Raw genomic sequence first — 22,552 nt, 5'->3', positions numbered from 1 at the left:
CTAGGAAACCACAACAACTTAAGTAAAATGAAATGAGGAAGTAAAACTCAGGTGTCCACCTAGGACATTCGGGCTTCATCAATGCCTGGACTCAGAGGCACAACTGGTTTTAATAATCAATTAAATTATCAATCAATAAAAATTAATTACTTTAATAAAATTAATTCCCTGTTTTTACTATTGGTTATTCACAGACAGTTAAATTCACTCTTTCTTGGTCTATAGTTCTGAGTTTTGACAAATGTATCCAGTCATGGTAACCGGTAACCACTACACAGTTAAGATGTAAGACAATTCCATTACCCCCAAAACCTTTTCATGCTGCTCCTTTGTAGTCAGCCCCTCCTCTCAGTCCCACACAACAACTAATCAGTTTTCTGTTTCAATAATGTTGTCCTAAGTGTATGGAGTCATACATTATGTAGCTGTTTTAGTCTGACCCTGGCTTCTTTCTCTTAGCAAGATGCATTTTGTGACCTATCTAACTCTTCAATAGTTCATCCTTTTTTAACTGCTAAGTAGTATTTCATTGTATGGATGTACCACAGTTTGTTTTTTCATTTCCTAGTTGAAGAACAGCTGGGTTGTTTCTAGTTTCTAATGATTATAAATATTAGTGTACAGATTTTGGTGTGAACATGTTTTAATTTCCCAGGAGCAGGATTATTGGGTCATATGTTATGTGTATCTTTAACACTGTAAGAAGCTGTCAAACTTTCACCCAAAGTGGCTGCACCATTTTGCATTCCCAAGAGCAATAAATGAGAATCCCAGTTGCTCTGCTTCCACACCCACTGGAACCAGAACTTTTCTTCTTATTACTATTTTATCCACTCTAATGGGTGTAGGGTGACATCATATTATGATTTTAAAATTATGAATCTTCAACATCTATCAGATTTCAGGGTAACACATATCTCTACCTTTACGTTAGAAATATATTATTTTCCTTTTGGAGATGTTGCAACAAGTCCAGATGGTTAAGTAAGTTCACATGGTTACAACATGCAGATTTGCTACTTCTAGAAGGAATGTTCCCTCTCCAAGCTTGCACGGATGTACCTAATATCTACACACCGTAATAATACATCAGTAATAATAACATATTCCAATTCAACAATAGGAAATAACTCTCTAGTACACAATAATTTGTATTAATGTAAAAATAATAAATTCTTGACAATTTCAACATGTATGCAGTTTTCTACATGCTATAATACAGACATGTATTTCATTATAAAATGCAGCTTGTCAAGCACATTGATAGTTGAAATTTGATCATAAAAGGAATATCTAATATTTTAGAAAAATTATGCTAAAAATTACCCCATGATATATTTCATAAATTAATAACCCAATTATCAACATTAGCTGCTCCAAGGAATGTCTACATTTTTCAACCATTTATTGACTCTTTATTCAGTTTCTGTTTCACTGCCTCTACTTTAAAGAAAACTAAAGATGTGGTTTAGAATTTGTAGCATGTCTAATTTTTTACCACTGTGTTGTAATATTTACTGATCTTCTGCAGCTAAGAATAATGTTATGCATTCCTTATCTATATCTTTAGGTGGAACAGGAAATTAAATGTCTTCCATGAAAAATTGTTGCTTCACTCACTCAAAAAACATTTACTACAATTTTAGCAAGCTGGAGGGGGTGGTTCCTCTCTTAGAAAGAGGCCTCAAGAGGGTCTCTTTAATTAAGTGACATATGAGTGAAGACCTGAGGGAAGTGAGGGAGTAAGCCTTGTGAAGATCTGGAAGAAGAGGACTCCAGGAAGAGGGAATGGCAGGTGCAAAGGCCCTGAGGCAAGCATGTGTTTTACAAGGTTGAAGAGATCAACGTGGCTGGAGCTCAGTGGAGCGGAGAGAGCAAGGGGGACACTAGAGGAAGACAAAATCAGAAACAGAGAGCCAGATGGTGTCAAGACATTGACTGAATCTAATTCTCAGTTATATGGGAATCAACTAGAGCATTTTAAGAAGCAGTTACATAGTCTGACTGAAGTTTTAAAAGAACTTTGCTATGTAGAGAACCAACTGTAGCAGGGCAGAAAGAGGCAGAGAAACCAATTAACAGGCTACTACAAGAGTCCAGTGAAGACAGTGGCTTGACTGATGCTGGTACTAGCTGGTATGGGGGAAAGTGGTAGGATTCGGTACATATTCAAAACACAGAGGCAACACAATTGGCTGATGCATTGCAGGTGGAATGTAAGGAAAAGAAATGATATCAAATTTGAACACTGGCATAAAGGTCAAAGAAACAAAATCACTTAGTCTGAAAAACAATGAATAGTTCCACTTCAGCAAGGATCTTTAAGAAACTGAAACACAGTTAGCATCCAATTTTTGAGTCAGTGAAGAGAGGAAACTGGGACTTTCATTCCCAATAACTAACTTTGGGAACACTTGCTGCCATCAGTCACTGAGGGAATGTCACACTGAGAATTCTGAGTAAAGATTAAAATCAGAATGCCATTCTTTCTCTCCTGCCCTCAATGACGTTTATGTAATATATTCCATATCAGCTATTATAGCTGTTTGACAGGAATTATCCAGAAGAATGGATTGACAACAGATAAACAAGATGATTGAAATGTAAATGGATGAAGATTAATGCAGGAGAAAGCATAAACCAACATGCAAAAAGAGAGAAGACTCAAAATAGTAAATTATAATTTCAGAAGTTTTCTATGCTATATCAATGGCCTGAAGTAAACGATCTGGGCAATCTGGGGTTTTGAATACAAATTTTTTTATTTCCCTCAGAAAGTGAAGGATGCTGTCAAGATGAAAACCACTTGTTATGAAGATTACCTAATGATTCATGACGAAGAGTGATAATTTTAAAGAAATTCAAGATGGTTTTGAAGGAATAGAGAGACTAAAATTGTAAATGGTGCTGTACCCCTTTCCCCTGGTCATCAGTGTCCCTGCCACCTAAGATCCAAGGGTAGAGACGCAGTCACTACCATGCTAACATGTTTCTCAGGACTGCATAAGAGATGGGGACACTGAGGAGGCCAGTTTGGAGCCAAATACCCATTTTTCTTTAGGTTTATTCTCATTACCTTACACATGGTGTTTCCACATCTTACAGTATTCAATACATGTTTATTGAATGAATGATTGAATGAAGGAAAGAGGAGAGGAGAGGAGAGGGGAGGGGAGGGGAGGGGAGGGGAGGAGAGGAGGAGAAAGGAAAGAAGGAAAGGAAAGGAAAGGAAAGGAAAGGAAAGGAAAGGAAAGGAAAGGAAAGGAAAGAAGAAACTTTCTACACTGTTACACCAGGAAAACCTTAGGATGGGGATTTATACATTGGGCAGAGTAGGAAGGTAAACACACCTCCATTTTCACAATCCTTATTTTCCCAAGGCAGGCCCAATGTACTTCCCTAGTTATAATTCTGGGGTGCTGTAAAGGTGTCTTGGTGTTATAATCCTAAATCCTATAGAATTAAAAGAAACAAGCAAAAAAGGGAATAGAAACTATTTTGGAATTTCCCAAGAAAGTTACAGTACTTCAACATTTAATGACACTTATTAATAGAGTTCTACTGGTAATATATGTGCCTGCCCCCCTTGCCATGTGAGTATAGACCCATCATACCTAAGCACCTTTGAAAGCCTACATTCTCCCGTGAAATTATAGGCCACGTGATGTCTCTTGCAACTTAGACAGGGGTGTCCAACCTCTTGGCGTCTCTGCGCCACACTGGAAGAATTGTCGTCTTGGGACACACATTAAATACACTGTGACATGTAATAACAAAAGAATCTCATCATGTTTTAAGTAAATTTACAATTTCGTGTTGGGCCACATTCGCAGCCATCCTGGACTGCACATGGCCCACAGGCCGCAGGTTGGACACCCTGATAGAGGATTCACCAGAAGTTGAATGAGGGGTAATAAAGCCTTGTACTATTTCCATAGATGGACTTCAAGAAAGAGAAATACAATGTTAAATCAAAATTCGGGAACCTAGTGATATGCTGGTGGAAAAATTCATAGGCCATCCTTCACTTCCAATTTATCGACACGCCAGCCTCTCTATTCGTCATGATTTGAGTGCAGTGTTAATCATTCCCATCTCTGGAGCTGAGATAATCTAAGGACAAATGGGTGACCAAAAATATCCCATTAATATGACTACTCAGCCACATCACAATATTCATTCTAAGTTGAAAACCATAACTCTATTTAATAGCACAAAGCCCTCCATTTATTTGCATCTTACGAGCAATCATTCAGGAGATTGAAGCAGCTGGCTTAATCATCTTGCCCTTATTTAATTTACCATTCTCTCTCACATTAGTTCTGCTGCAGAAATAGGACTGTAGTTCCCTTTCAATAACTCCCTGACAACTTAGAACCAGAAAGAATAATTTACTGTGCTGACTCCCCGTATTCCACAAAGAGAGAGAAACAGTCACCGTTATACCATTTAATTGATGCAAACCCCTCTTGTCTTTTTTCCATTTTTACAGAGAATGTGTGTTGACCAAAAGTGCACTGTGTTTTTTGTTTCTTTGTTTCAATATTCTTTTATTGTGTTTGTTTCAAGAGGGGAAGAATGTGTGTTAGAAACAAACACCCTTAGAGGAAACACTGCCTTTTAGGTACCAGTTGCCAAATGCTGACTTAGAACCACGTTAAGGAAAATCTGAATATAAACGATTTTAAGTAAAAACTTTGAGACTAAACCTGGAGAGACTTAACATGGTTTTCATAAGGATACAGTTAACTTACAAGATCAGGGTTCCTCTGGCTGAGAAAAGACAAGAGAACTCAGGTCAAGGAACTACCCTAAGCTAGTACAAGTTTTGTTTTGTTTCTGTTTTGGGACAGGAGAGTTTGATGACCTAAACCTCCCCAGGAAATCCCTATATGGATCCCAGCGCAGTCTAGACCCATAGAAGTAAAATGTGAGGCACTGTGTAATTTTAAATTTTTTAGTTGCCACATGGGAAAGGTAAAAACAGGTCTAATTAATTTTAATAACATGTATTCTTTAATCCAATATATCTAAAGTATTATCATTTTAACAAGCATTCCTTATATAAAAATGATTAATGAGGCATGTTACTTTTTTTTACACTAAGTCTTTGAATCCCGGTGTGTATTTCACGCTTGCAAGCACGTCCAACGCGGACTGGCCATGTGTCAAGTGCACAGAGCCGCAGGTGGGGAGGGCTCCCGTGGTGGACAACACGGGTCCGAGGGCAGACCCTACAGAGAATCTGAGGAACTGATGAATGGGTGGTCAGTGAGCTGCCAGTGGGCAACAGCAGACTCTGTGACAAGGTGATCGAAAGGAAAATAATTAAACGGGCCCATACAGTCCCTGTCGTGAAAGCACCGAGGAATTCTGTAAGTTCTTGTACTCATCAGAACTTACCTCTCTTCTAATCATTACAGCCCCAGGTGTTTCACCCATTACTTCAACGTGCCAACAGCTCTGTAAGGAAACATTTGGCCACATTTGCCAAAAATATTAATTCACCAGTTGTCCTACTACTATGAGCGTCTTGCTCCCTTCACATTTGGTATTCTCTACAACCTCTGTTCTTTGTCACTATACCCAACTGGTGAAATTCAAGTTTAAATTCAATTCGGGACTCCAGCTCTTACTTTGAAATCTAATCATAACTATTTCTCAAGATTAAGTTTCTAAAATAACTCCTCCACTTGCTGAAAACCTATCTACCAAACATCCTGCTACACACTTCATGAACATCATCTCCAACCCACCAAAAGAAGGCATTATCACGCTCATTACAGTGAAGTGGTGCTTGAAGAGATAATGACCTGCTGAAGGTCACAGGAGTAGCCCTGTGGAGTCCTCACCTCTATGACTTTCTACAACCCTTCTTTGTCTTTATTTAATAACAACAGCCAATGTCCTTTTATTACTAAATTGCTCACCCCAGTGCAAGTATCTTTGCCTGGCTGAATTCTGAACACCAATTGCTACTTTATTCCTCTGCGAACAGACCAGTGAGAAAATAAGAACCATCTGTCACCACTGAGCTTGCAAGAAGCAAACCAAAAGCTTTTCTCCATCTGAAGTCCAATATAAAGAACTTCACCGAGTACCACCCACATTATATAACCCTCCCACCCAGGTGTCCACTTACATGCCCAATACTTGTTTTTATTGCAAATTAGAGGTCACTCCTAATAATAAGACCTTCCTCTTTTATTCTCGGGGCACTCTGGTCCCCAAAGTCATTAGTGCAAACTTGCTTCAATTGCTTTTGATTCTGTCTGCACACAGATTTCTCTATAGGGACCATTGCTATTCCAAGCTCCTGCTCCCCTTCCCTAGCCTGTTGCTAAGGAGAAGAGAGTCCTGCCATTGTAATTACTACCTGAAATTCTTCCGTAATCTCTACCAGCCCTTTCCTTAACATCAAGGGCCCCTTACCGCTCAAAACCGTAACTTTTGCTTTTCGCATCTATAAGCAAGGCTCCGCAGCTTCCATGTGAAGTCGTGAACATCTGGCTCCCTCTACTACGACTGCACAATCAGTTACTCAGGGGCATCCAGGCTTGAGGATCTCTTCCTGGATAACTAGACGGAGGCACAGAAGCAGCAGACATTCTCAAACCAGACTGAAGAAACGAAGGACTTCCTCCTTCGCCAGGACTCTCCGTTCCATCTGATTCTGGGAAGGCAGCTGATCAGTAGTAATGTCAGCATGAAAATGGTTTTTTAAATCATAAAAATGTTCAGGCTAACTTAACTCTAAAGTCTCCTGTTTTTTTTTAATGCAATCAACCCCTCCCCGAAGTATAGCTTTGCCCCACAGTCAAGCAAGATAAGTCCTCAAGCAAGCTAAGATCTGGCTCCTCAAAGGGTGTCCCTGGACCAGCAGCCTCAGGACCATCTAGAAGCTTGTTAGAAATGAAAAATCTACATTTAACATAACCCCAGGTAACTGGTATCCACATTATAGTACAAGAAGCCTGGTCCACAGTTCAAAAGAATCTGACTTACGATGTCATAAAGAACTACTCAGTTGATACACGCTAAAATTGTTCATTGTTGGGTTTAGTTTTTAAGCCTGTTTTTCTACCTAAACCTGCACTGAAAATAAAATAGTTTCCAGAGAAAAAACAACTTTTCCAATGTGGTCCTAGAATCCTACCATCTCTTCATTTACTGAAGTACATGTTTGTACTCTGAGACCTGGAACCCGCACAGAGAGACACGAACTACTAAAAGATCATTGCAAATGAGTTTGAGGACAATGAATACAATAACTTCCAGGCAAGCAAGTTAACGTGGTCTCGTAATTAATAAGCCCTATGAATCCTCCTTTTGTAATCACTGCAAATGCTATTAGGATGACTTATGAGAGATATGGTTTATAATGTAACTGCATCAATTTGAAATGAAGCAAGGAAATGAGGAAATATATGGATTTTAAAGCTATATAAAGAAATGTTTTACAGAAAAATGTAGCTAATATTTCCAGAGTTCACACTTCAGCACTTCTGTTGTGGAGGTAGATTTATGAAATATAAACATTTTAATAACAATGCCTGTGTACTGATCATACAAAGTAAGTGATTTTGGAGTCATTTTATCACAAACAACATTCTTCACCTAGTTGCTTCAACAAGTAAGGGAGAATCATTTGTTCTAACGCCAAAATTTACATTTTACTTTACAATCCTACTAAAGGCAGTTATTTCTTTCACTCATCATCATTCAGTTGTTTCAAAACGTGAAGAAACACCGAGTTAACAATAAACATACATAAAAAAGAGTAATATGTCATTTCCGCTTTTTTTAAAAAAACAGCAATGTATGATTAAGGACATTTTTTCACACTTTAAAGAAGATATGATTTTGCTTTTGAAAATAATATTCTGATTATTGAAGGTCTATGAGAAAACCTAGAATATAGATGAAGAGAGACAGTATTCAAAAAGAGATTATCACTAATATCAGCAATCAAATGACCAAACGCTGTCTGAAAGGTTTTCAAGAATAAAATTCCAAAGATCACTGTATAGTTTCATCTTTTGTCCTTTAGGTATTTTATATGACTTTAGAATTCTATTTTTCATGATCGATGCCTCTCCTCCTTGAAAGAAGGAGGAGGAGGAGGAGAAAAGAAGACACATTCCCCATTCTTTTTTGCTTAAAAATAAAAGATTTGGACAAAGCCAAAATCCCAAACATATTCTGGTTCTCTTTCCTCTTTGGTCTCCCAGTGAATTGCCTGTTGAACACCACCGCCTCCCTTTCCAGAAGCTGCCATTTTATCATTCTGGATAAACACACAGGGAATTGCTTCTTGCTGCAGCTGTGACAAGCAGGCCAACTGGCCCCTGGGAGAGGAAACAGAATGATGATTCCCAGCGTCCTGCAGATCCAGCACACAGTCTCCGTGAACCACAGCAAGATGGGTGGTCTGGATGTCAAGTCCACAAGCCAGGGACCATACTTGTAGAATCCCCAGAGACTAGCATGGCACTCAAGCCATCTCTGCTTCTGGAACTTCCGGGCCCTCTCCTGGTGGCATCTCATGTAACTCTGCCCCACAGCACCCATGTGCTCCTTGGCAGCCTAAGCAGGAGAATGTTCTGCCTCCTTCTCAGCCCAAGTGCCCAACAGAGCAGGCGGAGCAGGGAAGCCATGGGCAGAGCCTCTGTGTGGATGCTGTTCCTACATCAGACATGCACGACCTGCCGCCTCCACAGTCTGTAAAGCAGTGAGCTAACTGAGCAAACCTTCCCGGAGAAGAGAATGAGAAATTTGTTCCATGAATCCTTTTGCCACCAAAAAAAGATAAAAACAAAACACAGCTGCAATACACTGAGGGTTAATGCTGGGAAAAGCCAGCTCAACTGTAAATGTTACAGTGACACGGAAAAGCCCATCAGGCACTCCCACGCTAAGGTGGTGCAGTGACTGTATGCTGGGCACGGCAAGCGGGAAGAGCCAGTGTGCCAGAGAAAGCACCCAAAAGGCCATGGTGCTGGTAAAGGGCACAGCAGACCACGTACAAGACTGAGGTGAAGGGAAGAGCTAAGGCTAAATGGCGCTATGAAGGGAGAAAGGGAGGCAGAAACAGGAGCTTAGAAGCAGGGTCCCTGAGAGCCAAGAAAAACCCAGAGCTGTGGACTTAGGCAGGAACTTGGCGCCAGGCCTAGACGAGGCTGCAGGACTGGGTGCATACACTATTGTCCTAATAGAGCAATATTCAGCTTGTCCTCCTTTTAAGAAACTCTAGACCCCTTGAACTCTGAATTCCAACTGGTCAGTATCATCTCCCTGTTTCTATTCTCTGCCTCCAATAGTCTATTCTCCACCCAGAAGGCAGGACTATTCTTCTAAAAACAAATCTGATCATGTCACTCTGCTCAGAATTCTCCAATAGATTCCTGATAGACTCTGAATACAGCCCACCCAAAGTCCTTACCCCAGGGTCTGGGTACTCTACCTTCTCACTGGCTCTGCCTCTTCCTTCTGATTTTTCCACTCCATCCAGTCTCTTCTGCAAGCCCCTTCACAGGCTCCCATCTAGGGTTCTTGTACTTTCTGTCCCTGCTGCCTTGGATATCTAGGTACTCTCTTACTTCATTCAGGTCTCTGCTCAAATGTCACTTCATAAAGACCTCCTCTACCAACCTGTCCAAACTGGCAACCTCAACTTTCATCACTCCTCATCCCGTCGTCCTGAGCACTCACTGCTCTCATACCTACAGCTTCCATTGCAAGTGCTTGTGATTCTTTGCCTAAGAGCTTTCCTTGTACCAGGAGCTGTGTTCATCCTTGCTCAGAAGGGCAAACCACAAACAGCCCTCAACCAAAGCCAGATGGGAGTTGGTGGGTAAATAATCAATCTCTGCATCCTTCTTTCAGACACTTCTAAGGCCTACTCTATACTGTCTTCCAGAGGTTCCCACTGGAATTGGGCCCTGATCACCCATCGTGGTAACATCCTTGATAACAAACCCTTATTAGCTTCCTTCATTTGCTTGTCTCACTACCCTACTCTCTTGCCAGTATTTCCTGGGATCACCTCCCCAATAAATTGTTCACACTTAGAACTTTCTCAGAACATAGTAGGTGTACGATAAATATTTGTTGAATTTATGAATGAATGAACTGCCATAGTTAACCTTCACCTTGGCAATGCTGCCGATCTGAAAACTTGTTCTACAAATAGACAATTAGCCCTTATTTCAGCTAGAACTCTGAAAAGGGCCTGGAATTGATCTATATAATCTTCTTTTAAGCAACAGTGCTATTTGTGAGAGCTATTCCTGTCCGGCGATGCCAGAATGGTTCCTCTATCTAGAAACATGTTCTTTCTCTTAAACCAATGGATATGCGCTCTATTTTTCAAATCCTAATCTGTAGCATGTAAGGAATGAACATGAGAGTACAATTAAAAGTCACTCCTAAGATGTCCAGACACAAAATCCTTGCACCTCTGTAGCTTCCTCTGGAAGCTCTGAAGTCTAGAACTAGGGCCAGCTCTTAATTTAGGACCAAGTACATAACTCGGCTCACAGCCACCAAAAACAAAACAGACAAACAAAAAACAGGCCCTCTTGTTATTAAAAGTTTCACGACGGTGACAGCAGAACACTAAACCAAACACAGAGCCCTTCTGGGTCCAAGGCCCTCTGTAGCTGCAGAGGGCACACACACCCATAAAGCTGGCCCTGCCAAGACCTTATCAAGGATAAACTATCAGAGCCCTCCTAAGACTGCTCCCTTGACACTGACGATTCTCAGACAAAAGGGAAACATCAGTGCTCTGTTTCGTTTTAGGTTAAGCCACCACAAGACCCTACGACCCGGGGTTAAGAGCAGACAGGCCGGTGGGCAGCTCCTCAGAGCAGTCCGGCTGCCATCACCTGCAGACTTCCCAACCGTGGGTAAAGTCAGCTATGGCGCACGGCTCCCTGCTGCCTTCTCAGAGGTTCCAAATGCTGATGACTCCAGCATTGCAATTACCCTGTTGAGTCCTGCAGTTTAAACACACAATTATGTAACAGAAAGAGAGAGAGAGAGAGAACCTGCTTTTAGATGCCAGAGGGATACAAAAGGTCTCGGATCTATTTCAAGAAAATCCATTCAGGTTCGTGGCTCAGAGGTCTGCTGGGGGCACTGCCGAAAGGTCAGAGGGTTTGTCAGAAAAGCGAGAGGAACATAAAACGGCATGCGAGTGTCACACCTAAGCTAAGGGCATGTATATTGCAGGGGACATACAGATGAAGGTGATGCCAGGACACAGCTATGACAACAACAGACCTGTAGAAATATGCCCAAGATGGGAATATAGTTTAATGACACTCCTCTGCGATGCTTAATATGTTTTAGGGGGAGGATGAGGAGCAGTGTGCTAATGCGCACGGCGGATCCCCAAGAGGAGGACCCAGGACGTGCTTCCAAGCACGACGAGCCACAGAACCTTTGACTGGCCAGGCAATTGGCAGGGCCCGTTAGGGTTCAAGAGGACAAGCTTTGAGAAATGGTGACTTAGATTGCATTTAAAATCCAATAAACCACAAACCCTATTTCCTGATAAGCCAGGTTATTTGTTTTACTATATGGAATCCTAAGGTTTCTGTTTCTTTTATTCCTGCTATAAAATGCAAAAGAAATGACTTCTCTGTTGGAAATGTTAGCAGAATTTCATTTCATGAAAAATTACTGAGTTAACCTCTGCGTGGTATTTGATACTGTACCTTGGGGACTTCTGGAACCATATGTCACTTTAAAGTGTATCAAGGGGCCAGGGAGTTAGTTGTCAGGCACTTTGGGTTGAAATCCTGGTGCTATTCTGTACAGGCTGTGTGACTTTGAGCACTCACTAACTTCCATGTGCTTCAGTGCCTTCTTATGGTAAAAGGAGAGAGTACCACCTCTCAGGGGTATTGTGAGGGAGAAATTAAATAGCGATCCATGTCCTCAAATACAAGTTCAAACCGAACTCCAGATGTCCTACCAGAAACCTTTGTCTCACCTACAGCTGAGTGCACAGGCCCACATCCCTGTAAACCCAACTTTCAGTCTGTCACAAATCCTCATGGCCCAGCACCCACAGTATCCCAGATCTGATCACTGCTCCCCAACCCCAGCCCACCCCAGCCTGGCTCCCGGCACTCTCCCCTGCCTCCTGGACTTCTGCCAATTTCCTCCCTGGCTGCCTTGCTCCCTCCTTTTTTCCCTCCACTTTATTCTCAATCCAGGAGCCAGAGGAGTCTTACTGAAATAAAAGAACCATGCTGAGTAACAAAGTCCTCCCTTTGGTCTAAAGCAGTGGTTCTCAACTGGGTGTGATTGTGCACCTCAGAGGACATTTGCAATGTCTGGAGACATTTCTAGTTGGCACAATTGTGGGGAGAAGGAGCTGCTACTGGCATCTATTAGGTAGAATCCAAAAATGCTGCTAAACATACTACAATGCACAGGACAGCGCCCACAAGGAAGAATTATCCAGCCTGAAACGTCAGTAGTGTCAGCGTGGAGAAACCCACATTTAAGGCACTGCTGGGTCTGAACCCTTCCACCTCTGAACGTACTGGCCCTCTCACTCCACCCTCTCCATGTTGCAGCACAGTGCGTGTGCTGTTCCTCGCACACGGAGACCCGCTCCCACACACAGTCACTGTTCTCTGTGCCTAGAATGTTCTTTCTGTAGCTATCCACAGGTCTCATGATCTCACTGCATTCGGGCCTCTGCCAATTATTTTAAGTTGTAAATCCCCTCACTCCTGCCCAGCATTCTCTGTCCCCCTTTTCTCCACAGAACTTACCATCATCTGGCCCACTTGTCCTTTTCACTTGATTTTTATCCTCTTCCAACCTTTGATATGTAAGCTCCATGAAAGTGAGGACTTTTGTCTGACTTATTCATATTATGGACCTTGTGCAAAGCAGGCACTCACTAAACATTTGCTGGAGTGAATGAATAAATGTATGAATATTACCTTGTCGACGTGCCTGAACTGTAGCTGGGAGAAAGCTTACAATGTGAGAGTGGAAAAAGTATGTATTTAGATTTATTACCAAGACAATATTTATGACCTCTTTTCTATCAAAACAGAGAGAGTTATAGGAATAATTCCCAAATGTACTCAATCACGCTATCATGACAAATGCATGGAGGGTAGTGAGCGGAACCTAGACACCCATCCTTGAAGTCTTTCAGTTACAATTCACACATGTGATGGGGTGAACTACTGGATGATGTTTGTCTTTGGTGACTGTAGCTTTCCAAATTAAAAAAAAAAAAAATCTCTGTGTGTCATTGGAAAAATACAACTAATTTATGGAAGATAAAGGGACAGAATATTTAAATGTCAGGACAGTTTTGGAAACTTGGGAATAAACATTTCTTTATTAAATTTATTGGGGTGACATTGGTTTCAAGTGCACATTTCTACTATGATACATGATCTGCATATTGCATCATGTGCCCACCCAAAGTCAGATCATTTTCAGCCCCCATGTACTTGACCCCCTTTACCCTTCACTACCCACTTCCCTCTGGTAACCACCCTAATCCTACTGTTGTCTGTGTCTATGAATTTTTGTTTGTTTTTCTTGTTTGTTCATTTGTTGCTTTCAGTTTCAGTCCCACATATGAATGAAATTATATGGTTCTTAACTTTTTTTGTCTGATTTATGTCACTTAGCATGACATTCTCAAGGCCCATCCATGCTATCAAAAATGGATGTTCAACCTCACTAGCCATTAGGGAAATGCAAATCAAAACTACAATGAGATACCATCTCACACTTGTTAAAAGTGGCCCTGGTATTCCTTGGAGAGCCAGGAAGGAGACGGCAGGGCTGTGTTTTGCAAGGGCCAGTCTTCCTACCTGTAAGCATAAAGGTCACCTGTAAGAAAGTGGCAGGAATCAAGGAAAAGAGTCACGGAGGCCACAGCAGAGGTCTGAGTTCTTGGGGCATCTGGCTGTGGATCAATTTTAAGACACGTTGGTTCACAGAGCTCAGAGGCAACAGTGATGGTCTCATTTCTCTGGGTTTTCCTGTACCTCCCCAGGTGGCAGCATGGCTGGAAGGAAAGGAACTGATTTAGATAAACAGGTTAGGAAGAGAAACATAAGATAACTAAATAATTCTAGATAGATGTAGAAGGAAGCTGGCCGAGAGAGAAGAGAGCAGGTGTGTGCACAGGGGGCCTGAACCATCCCTCGGGAAGGAGGAGAGAGGTCACTGCTAAATCGCCTGAGTTTTCCCACACCCAGAAGGCTCAAAAATGGTCAGACAGGAAGGCGAGAAAAGGGAGTTCAATGAGCGTCACGACCTTGGAGACTATTCAAGCCACTTCATAAAATAACAATGCCCATTTTTATTTGGTTTATCAGTTGGTTTCAGAGAAGTGGAATCAAAGGTACCAGATTCTTTTCCACAGGTGTTCGAGTGGCCCTTTCCTGCAAAGAGGCTCAACCCAATCAAAACTCTCTAAAATTTAGATGTAAGCTTATAGGTTGTGTTGGCAGAGGCTAATCTGTCATAAACAGAACAAAACAATCAGAATGAGTTATAACAAATACTATTTAAAAAAATTTTTTTACTCATCTCATTAAGGGACATGTAAAATGTGAAGTTGAAAACCAATACCAGATGATATGGCTTCAGGATTCATTAAGTTTGACAATAAGGGCCCAGCTGTCACCATTATGTGAGCATTCATTTATTTGACAGGTATTTACTAAGTTGCTACTCTGTGTCAGGCACTATTCAAAGTGCTTGGGACATATGAGTAAACAAACAGACACACTCCACCCCATCGTGACACATACATTCTGGAGAGTGGAGAGAATAAACACTAAACCCAATAAGTAATTAAACTATACAATCAATTGAAAGGTGGTAAATGCTATGGAAAAAGAAGAAAAAAGTAGAACAGGGTAGGGGTGATAAGAAGGAAAGGTTTCTGGTTAAGCAAAAACCTGAAGGAGGTGAGGGAATTAGCCACGCACATTAGTGGTGGAAGGAAGAGCATTACTGAGAGAGGAAAGAGCCGAGCAAAGACCCTCAGATGGGAGCATGCCTGCGCGTTCAAGGCACGGCCAGGAGGCCAGTGAGGCCGAGCACAGGGAGGTAAAGATGAGGTAATGGAGGTCATAAGGAGTCAGATCACACACGCCTGGGAGGCCACGGTCAAGACTCTGTGCTAGGAGTCAGATGAGGACCCACTGGAGGATTCTGGGCAGGATCTGCCTAATGCTTACCATGTCACTCTGGCTGCTGAGTGAGAACAGACTACAGAAGGGCCAAGCCTGGAAGAAAAGAGAGCAGTAATGCAGGCGAAGGAGAACGGGGCTCAGACCAGGGCGGCAGCCGTGGAAGAGGTAAAAAGAAGGTGGGTACTTTGAGAAGGCAGAGCACACAGGAGTTACCAACATACAGTGTGGGGGGCTGAAAGAAAGATAGGGGTCAAGGATGATTTTAAGGACAAAGTTGAGTAACAGGCCCTTGCTGAATTTCAATGTAAATATCCAAAAATCTTTAGAAAAGGTTATCAGTCAAACACCAAGGTTGCAATTTAGCTCCTGCTATTCAATAGAGGAGTCCATCACAGGAAGTCTGTCCACAAAGAAGCAGTGTCCACAGTCAGCAAGTTTCACCTATGTCTGGTTTCTGCCGACAGAAAAACTCTAACGGTGTGCAATGGGGCAGGCATCACATAAATTAACACACGTGCCTGTCAAGATACTGTTCTTTCTAATAAAAGCAGGGCCTAGAGTAACGTGTTCCATGTATACAACAATAACTAAACGTATTTTACAGCCCATAAATCAGTCCATTGTGGCAATGTTTTATTTCTTTAAAAGTCAACTAGTTGCATAAAAATGTTGTTTCCTAATCATAAAAATCAGGGAGGGTTTTTTGAAGCAGGATACTAGATTACGACCTTCAAATGCTTTTTTTTAAATACTAATTTAAATTTCAAAACACGAGAGAAAACCCATGGTCATAGTAATGTTATTGATCTGAACCATTTTTGGAACTAAAGAAACTATGACAGCTTCCCCCAAATAGACAGCATGTTCAATGACATCAATGGCATGGCTCCCACCACGCTGGGGACATGTCACCTAGAACATCAAAGTAAGAGCTATCTAAGGTGAAGAACATTCACACACGCACACACACACACACACACACGACCTTGAGCTCATTCTGAGTCAGGTAAAGCAACCAACTTGAATGAAACAGGAAAAAATTGAACTGAAATAAAGCTGAGAAACAGGATAAAGGGTGTTGTGACCGTCTTTGAACATGTTCAAAATCATGGCGGAAGGTGCCGGGAGTTTAAGAGCCACTGCATGGAACAAGACGCCTTCCGCCTTCCATTTTACTCCTTCTTTGAAAGTTTCCATGTCTAGTACAGTCTGATTACTTTATATTTTAACAATTAAGTCTGCCTCTTCTCAAAGGAAACCCAGGAAAACAAAACCCGTCCTTGCAAAAATGATAGAGCAGGGAGAGGGGCTCTTGTTGAAGCAGATTCCTCAGTTTAATATATTTATGACCGAGCAATAGCTTCCCACATTAATCTCCTCGTATCTAGATAGAAAGACCAAGTGTATAAATATATTAGGATGAACGATATGAAATTATTAATATTCAACCATGGCATTAATTATTTGACCATGTCAACAAAAACATCTATTTCACGTGGAGCAGCCTAAGGTTTACCAGTAATACATCAGGATGTCCGATTTGAAATTAAGGCAATGTTTCTCAGTAACATACAAGAACAAGGAAGTCAGATTCCATTTTTCCCAAGTGAATTCACATACAACTTTAAACATCTGTATATTATGTTTCTCAAAACCATAACAAGCACTTAAAACATTACACTCTCTAATTGCAGTTGCAAACAAGAGAACTTAAAAATAATTATAAATCACATTAGACCAACCTTCGAATCCTGAGTATCTCAGGCTTGATGGCGCTTTTACATACCATTCTAAAGCTTAATTTTAAAATTCTAGCAAATCTTTCTTCTCTCTTACCTGTGATCGTGGGAAAGAATTTCTGTCTCCTCTGGGGTATCACAGCCCTTTCCCCAAGTCACCTCACTCTACCTTGCTTTAGAACTGGCTCCCCACCAGGTTCACTTTGTCCCCGTCAGCACTCACTGACGGGGGAAGGGAAAAGTGGCCCAGGAGAGGGCTTCCTGCCACTGCCCTGTCAGAGATGGGCTCAGCGATCCCGTCTGGGGCAGCCTGTTACCCTCCTCTCGGGTCACGCAGACTGACACGAGCAACAGCAATGCATATATCCACGGGATGGCAGAGCCCCCGGCCCCACTGGCCTGTGAGAAGGCACTTGGGCTGGAGAGTAGAGAAAACCTGGGAGACCACTTTTGTTGGGACAACATCCTCCAGGGGCAGGGGAGGCTTTGAACTGTGTGCTTGCCGTCATTTAACAGCCACACACAGATTCTTGTTGGTTCTACCGTCAGGCAGAGCAGTTCCACTCCCTGGCCCCTGAAGAAAGAAGTGCTGGGTCGTGAAGTCCCCACTGAGTGAAAGCTTCAGGTCCCGTGAAACACATTCTTACTTGTAAATAAGACCTCAAATGAGCAATTATACTCCCACGTTGATTCATTCTGGCTTGCTTTTTTTCCTGCTGTGTCTCTTCGAACTTGGTTTCGTTTGTTTGTTTATAATTAATTAATTACTGGAGGTAACGCTGATTAACAACATGATATAAATTTCAGGTATACAACACTAGGATTCGATATATGTACACTCTGTTGCATGCTCACCACCAAAACTGCTTTCCTCCCATTACCGTGGACGTGACGCCCCTGACGCCATCTGCCCTGCCCCTCTCCTCCTTGTCCTGTGGGAACCGCCACTCTGTCGTCTGTGTCTATGTGTTTGACTTTGTTTTGTTTTGTTAATTCATGTGTTACTTTTTTGTTTTATATGTTTTACTTTTCCTTCACATGTACCCCAAATTCTTCACCCTGATGACATCTCAGAGCACAGACAGGACTCAGGTGAGACAACGGCGTGAGAACCACCACACTGGTCACAGCTGAGGGGCTGAGGTTTTAGCCATATGTGATCAACTAGTCTGCTTGGAGGATTGAAAATGCCACATCCCAGGAATCTCTCCAGCCCGGACAAACTGGATCAGTTGGTGCTGGGCTACGACAGGCCAACCCATGTCTCTCAATCTCTACCTCTGCCAAGCTGGTACAGCCCCCAAGTATGCACTCAATGAATACCACACATGCACCTCTGCAATAGCCCACAGGCTGCAGAGGCAGAGTCATGGGTTAGGCCCACAGCTGATTGAGCAAATTCCCTCCAGCCTTCACTTTTAGACAAAAAAAGGAAGCACAGTATCTGAAAAGGGTGCCCAACCATCAATTTTGGTTTTTTCCTAAAGCAAGTAGATTAAGATTAGTATTAGTAGGAGTAGGACTTCTTGAATGACTTTCAGATTTTGGGCTCATTTCCTGAAATGATTTCGAGGAAAGGAGGGGCACAGTAAGTAATCAATATTAAGACCAGGCATGAGAGCAGTGGTGGGGGCAGGGGGCAGAGGGGTCTTTTTCTGTTTTGTTGTTTTTTTCCCACAGCATCACACCCACATACCATCACCTTGGGGGTCCCATACTCATGAATTCATTAGCTGGAGTAGTTTTACAGTAATAGGACTACCTTGTTGAAGAGGAAGAGACACAGGATCTCTGTCCCTCTCCATGGGCATGCACCAAGCCAAGGCCATCTGAGGAAACAGACAAGGTGACCGTCTGCAAACCAGGAAGAGGGCCAGCATCAGACTGAATCTGACAGCATCTTGGTCTTGGACTCCCTATCCTCCAGAATTGTGAGAAATAACTGTTTGATGTTTAAGCCACCCAGTGTATGTTATTTGGTTACAGTAGCCAGAAGTGACTAAAACAGAGACCCAGAAAGTGTAGGGGAAAAACATAGCCAAAGAGTCCTCAAGAAAACACTTGATTGTTGGGCATCATCAGGATGTACTGAGATACACCCTGATCAGTGATCGATATGGCAGAAGAAAGCAATGTTCATCACCCTGAGTCTCTTACAACAGATGCCCCATGGCATTGGCAGTCTGTTTGCAGAAATTAAGTGGATCAGCGCCAGTGTTCCTTGAAAAGAATATTATGAACTCAATGTCAGTCCAAAAGAGCTGCACACAGTGTTGAAGCCAAAGATCTCTGATCGCCCTTGATAAAGGCAACCATTTGGACCTCTCTAGTGACCACATCCTGACTAGCTATTCTCAGTTTGGTCAAGGTCATAATTTCCCGAGAACTTTTCCCAGTAACACAATCAGGCACAACATATGGGCCCTGCAGCTTAACTGCTTCATTCACACTGGACTTATCATCTCCACAAGTCTCACCCCAGCATTTGGCAAGCCCATGTCTGAATAACAAGTTCAAGGACATTTGTTCAATTATTGCTCAAATGCTTAATTTTGCGAGAACAAAGTTTTCCAGGGTATGTGAGCAACAGCTGATCCATTACAGCAGATGGAATCATTACAAAATCCTTCTTAACGGGATAACTCTTAGGAAATCGATAGCCTTTTTTCCTGTAGAATTCACAGTTGGAGTCCTTGAATGGGTAGATATGGGTATGAATGTGATCGTCAGCCAAGGAATCAGTCAACAACACTGAAGTGACCTGTAGGGTCCTCATGGCATCACTGACTGCAATCTTCCCTTCAGGTTGGCAACAGTGCCCATCTTTGTGTTGAAGGCAGCAGTTATATTAGAAATTAACTTGTGCCCTGTCCCGAGGGGGAATTTGCAGTTGGAGCACTACTCATGCTAAATTGAGGTGAGGCAAGAGGTGGCCCAAAGCACTGACTTAATCAGGCTTTCTTCCCTCCAGGAATCCCACACAATCACACCGAACAAACCCGCTAGCTTGCAGAATTCAAATTACTATTTCTAATATCCAGGGTGGCTGGCTCAGTTGGTTGGAGCATCATCCCATACACCAAAAGGTTGCGAGTTCAATCCCGGATCAAGGCACATACCTAGGTTGCAGGTTCGATTCCTGATTAGGGTGCATGCAGTGGGCTTGGGGTGTGATGGATGTTTCTCACATTTATGTTTCTCTCTCTCTCCCCTCCCTTTCTCTAATCAATAAAAAAACATCCTTGGGTGAGGATTAAAAAAAAAGGCTGATTCTATTTTTCTACTTTTGGGATTTACATCTCTGAATAATGAGTACTAGTGCTCACGAGAAGAATGCTTTCAACAATACCAGGGATTATTTTACATAATAATCCACAGTGATGCCAAGACATAGAGAGGTTTTTGAATGTTTGGCCAACAAGATTGTTAGGACAATGCACAGTTTTATTGCAAAATGAGGAACTTCAGCACAGAAATTCCGGGCACATGTTAAGTTATGTCTAATGTCTAGGAACGTCACCTTCCTATACAAGGCACTGGCGCACGGCCCGCACACCTGTTTTATAGTGAATGCTATTCTCCTACGTTCACCGATCATTCTTGCATGTGCTGCTCTGTATGTTCCTCATCCTCACTGCAGAAGAGACTATACTGGGTGACAGGTTTTATTTTATCTTAGGCAAAGAGTTTCAGAATTTTCAAGCTGACGGGAACCTGAGATCCTTTATTCCAACCCCTAACATTAATGAAGAAGACCCTGAAGTGTAGAGAATTGAAAACAAGCAAGCCTCAGATGAAATGTTGCTTCACAACTACTTTATCTCATTTGCTAAAGCAAGAATGCACTCAAAGAGACTGAAATGCCCATGACTGTGGACTGCAAACATCTGACATCTAATTCAACATCAAGTGAAGAAAAACTCATCTCCCTCCTCAGTGAAAAACCCGGGCAAAACTGCTGTGTTCGTTTTCTATTGCTCCTGTAACAAAAACTACAAATCTAGTGGCTCAAAACAAGACAAATTCATGATCTTAAAGTTTAATAGGTCAGAAACACAAGAGTTGTCTGACCAGGCTAAAATTGAGATGTCCATAGGGCTATGTTTCTTTCTGGAGGGCGTAGGGGAAAATCTTTCTCCTAGTCATCCCCACTTTCTAGAGGCCACTCACATTCCTTGGCTCATAGATCCCTTCCTCCATCCTCAGTAGTAATGATAAATCAGTCTCAAATTCCTTTCATGTTTTGGATTTCTCCTGCCATTTATTCTAACACCCCAGCTTATGTGCTCACACTCGCTCTTGCATGCGCACTCTCTCTCTCTCTCTCTCTCTGTCTCTCTGTCTCCCCTACCCCTCTCACTCCCTTGTGTTCTCTCTTTCTGACAATAGTCAGTTAAAGTTCTCTACTTCTAAGGTCTCACAGACTAGATTAGTCTCACCCAGGTTATCCAAAATAATCTGCCCATTTTAAGGTCCACAATCATAATCACATCTGCAAACCCTCTTTTACCCTGGAAGGTAACATTTACAAATTGTAGAAACTTGAACTGGGACGTCTTTAGGAAGCTATTATTCTGCTTACCATACCCCCTCACCCTTCTGATCCACATGTTGTTAAATGGCCCCACAACCCATCTGCTGAGCAGTCAGAAGCCTGGGAGACATGCCAGGATTGACCCCATCTATTTATATTCCACACCCGGTTAGAAGCTAAATCCCATCTACTCTTACCACTTACTCTGTCATGTACTGACTCCCGCTACTCTATACAATCTGCTACATCCAAAGTCAAGGCCTCCCCAGAATTCTTCACCTCTTCTCCTTCTTCTGGCACCAGACTCAGTTTTTCCAGTTATTCACACAGCCCTTCCAGACCATGCACTTCAGGCAAGGTGTGCTCCAACCCCAGTTCCAGGGGATGAGTCTTGACTGATCTAAGTTGGTCATGGTGGCTTGTATGCCCTCTGCCTGTCATTTTTCAACATGAGGGGAACACAGGGTCCTTAATGAACACAGTGAGTCACTGAAGTAACCAACACAGGAGTCACTTCACCTTGAGATTTATGTTAGGTCACCTAAGTCAAACTGACTTGACAGTTTCTGTTACTCTCTGCTAAAAATGTCCTAAATGGTAGATACATCATTACAATGACTGCAAAATTCTACTCACTGCTCTACATGCTCCTACTTTCCCATCACTTCCAACTTCCATGCTACACTCTATCCATCTTCCACGGGAAAAGAGACTACCTTTCCAAAGCCACCAGGCTTATCAGGTATTCCTCCATTCAAAATCCTTCGGGGACACCCCATTACCCATAAGTGTAATTCTCAAAAACTTGTGCTTATACTTCTCTAGAAGAATCTAGAAAAGTAATGTAACCAAACTCAATTTAAGGATTAATTAATTTTTTTCACCATACGATCAAGAGTCGTTATATGTATAATTTCTGGCATGTTGAAAGGCCGATACTTTACATAAACAGCTGTTATATCACTCTTAAGTATATCTACAAGTATCTAAACACCACAGTGATCTGATACCTATAATTATCCATTTAAAAATGAAAAGCTTTTCTTTAACATTTATGTGTTACCATGCCCTTCTTATATTTC

The 22,552-nt window shown here is 42.1% G+C and overlaps 1 protein-coding gene across 22 annotated transcripts in view; it reads right to left on the bottom strand.

The window, feature by feature from the left end:
• PLCB4 (phospholipase C beta 4) overlaps positions 1-22,552 on the bottom strand; it is a 397,020-nt gene that overhangs the window by 268,147 nt on the left and 106,321 nt on the right. The window lies entirely within an intron of this gene.

The sequence above is a fragment of the Desmodus rotundus genome, chromosome 6 (genome assembly GCF_022682495.2).
Source record: "Desmodus rotundus isolate HL8 chromosome 6, HLdesRot8A.1, whole genome shotgun sequence".
In the NCBI taxonomy this organism is placed as follows: Eukaryota; Metazoa; Chordata; class Mammalia; order Chiroptera; family Phyllostomidae; genus Desmodus; species Desmodus rotundus.
The sequence above is the reverse complement of the archived record's forward strand: the minus strand, read 5'-3'. Positions and strand labels throughout refer to the sequence as shown.